We start from the raw sequence: 6,000 nt of genomic DNA on the forward strand, positions 1-6,000 counted from the left end.
AGTAAGCATTTATTTACCATCCAAAATTTCACATTATTTCTATTCAATCTTTTCATTATAGAAAATAATATCAGTGGGAGACTAGAGATTAAGTATGCCCCTCTTTCTTCCATAATTTTACTACAAAAAGAAAAAGAAAACCCTTTTGAACTTGTGGTTTTAGTAAAATTCAAATGGGAATTTGGTTGGGGTTTTCCTTTTTACCTTTAATAATGAATCATAATGGTTATGATAAAAAAGAAACATGATCCGATTACTTCAGGTATGGGACATCCTAATTCATCCATCTTAGTGCATGTTTGCCCTTGCCTTGACACAAAACGTTCACAAGTAGAGCGACACCTAATAATAAAAATATAAACTTTATGATAGCCACAGATACACATATTAAGTTGGATAGATTAAACATCCAAAGAATGAAAAATGTTTAATTTATTGGTTGAGATTCATAACGTATATTATTTTGTAAATCAATAACATTAGATTAGAATTTTATCTTTCTTTTCCTGTTTCTTGTTTTCCTAACAAATCAAACAAAATGTTAGTGTTCTTTATGCTCCCAACATTTTTTATGTTTGTAGCACTAATGGTTGGCCTAATGATCCGTACTTTATTTTTTGCAAATTTTTATATGTTATGATTATAAAGATTCAAATAATTATGATTAAATATTCACACATGCATGTATATATAGTCTCCTTTAATAAATGGGATAAAGCAACATTAGTCCATAAACTTGGCAACTTTTCTCAATTTGGTTTTGTAACACCCCTCACCTGACTCGATCACTGGATCTGAGCTACAAGATGCCACATTCGTTGCCAAAGCAACTACAATCAGTTCACAATAAAATAATCATTAGTACATGAATTCAAACAGATTCATTTATAGATAAACAATAAAAAATCAAATCTTAATCAATCTTACAAAAGCTCTTTTGTAAACCCAAACTCAAAATAGGACCAATTTGCAAAATTTTAAAAGTTCAAGGTCAATGTTGTGACATAATCTCTTTCACATCGTGATGTTGCCAAATAGTTTATCTTGTCATGACTTCCGGCCACTTCACATCGTGGCGTCACATACTATTGACTGACGTTACGACAAGCAAAGGTGTTCGTCGAGACAATGGCTCTGTTTTTGGTAAAAATGAACCATTTGGTACCTATTTCTAAGTTTCCAACCAAGCTATCCAATATGATCCCTTAAAAACCATCCAAATATATAACATTTTCATGCCAAAATAAGATATTTAACCATTTGAAAACAAAATCAATTCATTATGAACTCAACTATTACAAATCATCCATTTCATTACATTCAACCATATACCATTCAAACCAACTAATCAACCATTCAAATATCAACCTTACCTATGCTATACTAAATTAAAACCTACCATTTCATACATAATCTTATACACATAAGTTCAATTTGTACTTTAGTAGCTTATATACCTTAACATATATATCAAGTTTACCAATCAAACATACCATCTCAACTTCATTCCATGCCATTTCACATTTCAATTTATAAATATAGTTTATCACATTTATTAGCATAAGAGTACATATATGTCCAATACCACATGTAATCCAAAACACCAATCAACATGATATATAATGGTTAAAAATAAACTTGCCACAAGTTGTAAACATTCACAAACCAAGATACACCTAGTTACTTATATACATGACACAATCTTTGACTCAAATGATCAAAAAGCTATCGATTTGGTGATAGGATAGTGTGAGCTTCGTGATGATCCAACTTGATGTGTTCCACAAGGTAACGATCTACAAGGAAAAGGGAAAAAACAAACTAGATAAGCATATAAGATGCTTAGTAAGTTTATAGGCATTAAACAAAACTTACATTATCTTACAATCAAATACAATGCGCTACCATAATTTGGCATAGTTGGCTAGACATGACAAAGTACAACATCAACAAGGTCAATTTAACATATAATCAAACTATATGATATCTCAATCATATATCAAACCAATTCATTTTAAAGTAAATATTTCAATACCATGCTCATGCTCAATTCAACCTTTATCCTTTTGAACATCAAGCTCATATCATTACATTTCAATTTTACATTTTATATTAATCGTTTAACCTAATGAACTCTAGTAAATGAACTCGGATATACAGGTAATTACACCACATTAGTTGCTCGTCCGAGCTGAATATATATAATGCCCCAAATCTTAATGTTTCTATTTTTGCGACTAATTGACACAATTGAATATTTGCTTCAGTGGTTAAGTATTCTGGGTGTGTGTGAGAGGTCAATAGTTCAAGCCATGTCTTTAGCAAATTTTGGCTTTTTCCTGAATTAAGCCTTAACTTCTAGCCAGCGGGCTTACATTAAACTATTTGTAATTTCATATCAGAATGGGCCTACTGGTCTGGTGGTTAAGATGTGTGTTGGTGTGTTAGAGATCTAGAGTTCGAATCCCTGTATGAGCAAGGGAGTTTATTTTTGTTTGGTGGCATATTAGAATTTCAATTACACTGAAATTCTGAGTAGTGGAGATAATCAATAGATTTGGGGAAGGAGTTATTAGTTTTCATTTTTGTTTCCCAAAATTTTTTTTATGTTCCCCTCTTCCATCTTTCTTTGTCAAAATTCTCCTGAGTTCCTCTCTTTTTCTTTTTTTCCTTTTCCCATTCTTGAGTATTGGTTTTCTCTTGCGTCGAGGAGTGCATTGGTGTAGTTTTGGTAAGTGGTTTTGGTGCCTTGAAGTTATGGTTATGGTTTTTAAGATGATAATTGGGTGTTCTTTGTTAACTATTTTGACAGCCAAATATCTGGTGTGAGAGGCTGTTCTAGTGCTGAATCGTAGTGGGAAGCGGTCGTGGTTCACAAGGTAAGGGCTTTAAGCTCAGTAAGTGTCTAACCTATTTTGGGGTTTTAGTTCAATTCGATCGTTTAAGGGATTAACTGAGTAAAATATGGTTAATTATAGGTTTGGGTTTGTTCAGGAGTGATTACGCATCGAAGTTGAACCAGGTGTGTACCCGAAACGCAGAAAACGAGATTCAAAGAAAAGCTGAAAAAGTAATCTGTTGACGTTACACGGGCATGTGGTCGCCCATGTGGTAGGCCGTGTGACTGAACATAAGCGTGTGATCGACGAGACAGGCCGTGTGCATGTGACATGGTCGTGTGATAGCCAATTAGGCCATGTGCGACATACGGGCTAGACTGATTTGGGCTGTGTGGCCACACAAGCGTGTAGATCCATACGGACATGTGAGATTCTAGGCCAGGCTGTGTGATCCACACGGCCAAAGCCAATTTAGGCCACCGAGATACACAAGCATGTGGGCCCACACAGGGAGACCACATGGGCGTGTGAGCCTATTTTTCTGGAAAACTCTGTAAGGTTGCACGGGTTGCCCAAATCGACTGTGACTTGTCGTAGGGTTGGTAAGCATTACTTAAATCCCTAATTTCATGATCTGATTATGTGATGTATGATTTAAGCATGTGATACTTAGCATGTAAATCTGAACTGTTAGAATGATATGATAAATTACATTTTAGTATATCATTTTTTGTATGTTGCATTGTATCGGGGTGGGATGATGTTATTTGGAGGAAGTGTTCTGAAAGGCTTCTAAGCCTAATATCTAGTAGCTCAGCTACAATTATCTGATAATATGCCGCATTTCGATACAGCATGGTGTGTAGGGATGGGTGGGTCGATTTTATCCCCATATGGTGTGTAGGGTTAGACGGAGATGGTGTGTAGAAGCTCGTGGGTAGGATTCTGATATTCTGTCCGCATACTGTATCTGACACGGGCTAAGGCCATAATTTTCATCTGATTCTGCATCTGAAAAGGCTAAGGCTTGAACTAATTCTGTAATAGGATCCGGCCCCAGACTGCCTATTACTGACTTCTGATGATTATCTTGTATGTTGATATTTGTGAGGATTACACACTGAGTTGCGAAATTTTCTCTTTTCTCTTTAATCTGTTCAGGTAATCTCCAGCATTAGCTGATCAGTGTAACGGAAGACTCGACGGTGGCCACATGTAATAATTTTAGACTATCTCCATTGGCTTTTCTGATTTTGAATTACTTATTTATTTGGGGTTTTGCTGTAATTGTTGGACTTTGGACTTTTTGGCTTTTAATTTTGACTTTTGAACTGTTGATGATTTTACTACTAATAAGCATGATTAAAATCTAGTTTTCTCTAAAGAAAATAGTTTTCCTAAAATAGAATATTTTCTAAAACTTCCGCGTAAAAGGGATATGTTTAAAAACAAATTAGTGAAAACACGTTTTTTGGACTAAGTAAAAGATAATAGCTGAACAATTTTAATATATCGATGCATTTTCAGAAACACTCTCATGTGACATCGTCAGATTCGGTCATAACGTCCAGGCTGAATTTAGGGTGTTACATTTAGTGGTATCAGAGCCAGGTTCAAAGCTCGACTGTGAATTTTGGGTTTCAAAATTTGTTTTTAAAGAAATTATTTCCAAATGTTTCCAAATATTTTGGTTAAGTATGTGGTACATCGACTCTCTGAAGCCGATCCTGTAAGTTTCTGAAACTCTATGTAGAATTATCTGAAGGTATGATTAGAATATGCTGAAAACACTCTAGGTAGTGTAAAATAAAAACTGTAGTGAGACTACTACTTGCGATAACAGACTCTGAACATTCTAATACTATACTGCATAAAATATCTGTTATTAAAATATCAGAACTGTTAACTAATGCATAAAACTATTAATACAGATAAATTCTAAAATTTATGATGAGCACACATGGAATCTGCCTAACTTGGATACTAGCGATATCGGTATCGCCTGTTGCAGAGACTGGGGATAACGCTTTGTCCCAAGCAGTTCTACAAATTTTAGAGAGGGTCGCTGAGGCCAACACTGGATCTAGGGGCCGTGGGTTGGTTACGAAATGACTCCGTTCTAATGGGGCTAAGTTATTCAGGGGTGTCGCTGGAGTTGCCCCTAACGTGGCCGAGTATTGGATGGAGGCCACAGAAAGAATTATGGACAACTTGGACTTTACTTCTGAGCAAAAGCTTAAGGAGGCTGTTTCTGTACTTCGTGACGAGGCATACCAGTGGTGGCTCACGGTTAAGGAGAGCACTCAACCCGACCGATTGACTTGGGATTATTTTAATACTTCATTCCAAGGTAAGTATGTGGGGGCTAGCTATGTTAATGCCAGGAGGTGTGAGTTTCTTAATCTCACACAAAGAGATCGTTTAGTAGCCAGGTATGAGGCCAAGTTCCTAAGGTTGAGTCGTTATGCACGAGGTATGGTGCGACCAAGTATGAGTGTTGTATCCGATTTGAGGATGGTCTCAGAGGTAGTTTGTGAGTCTTGATAGCTCACAAAAGGGAGCGTGACTTTTTTTGCTCTGGTTGAGAAGACGAAGATCGTCGAAGAGGTAAAGCACATTGAGCGCCAAAACCGAGACAGAGAGAAGAGTAAAAGGGATTTGGAGCCTTCAAATTTTGGGATGAGGCCAAAGAAAAAGGCCAGATCTGATGGGCCAATGAGAGTTGGGCCTCCTGCTATATCTACTGAGGTGGCACTTTGGTAGACGCCATCCGGACGGATGTTGGAAGACTACGGGGGCTTGTTTAAGATGCGACTCTACTGAGTACCGTGTTTGGGATTGTCCGTTGAGAACTGATCAGGTGTAAGCTCCGGGTTCTAGCACTATACAGCCGACGAGAGTGGTTCAGCAGCTATCTAGGGGCCGAGGTCAGGCCAAGGTTGGTAACTTCATGGGCCGAAGACAAAGAGTACCGGGCAGAGGTGCTGGACTGGCTGAGGTTAGATAGCTTGCTTTGGTTTATGCTGCTTGTCGCTGTAAGGACTGAGATGTTCCGAACGTCATTACAGGTACGTTTTTAATATTTAATGTACCTTATTTGGCATTGATAAACATAGGCTCTACGCACTCATATGTAGCTAGTACCGTGTCTAAAAACTTG

The sequence above is a fragment of the Gossypium hirsutum genome, chromosome A09 (assembly GCF_007990345.1).
Source record: "Gossypium hirsutum isolate 1008001.06 chromosome A09, Gossypium_hirsutum_v2.1, whole genome shotgun sequence".
NCBI lineage: Eukaryota > Viridiplantae > Streptophyta > Magnoliopsida > Malvales > Malvaceae > Gossypium > Gossypium hirsutum.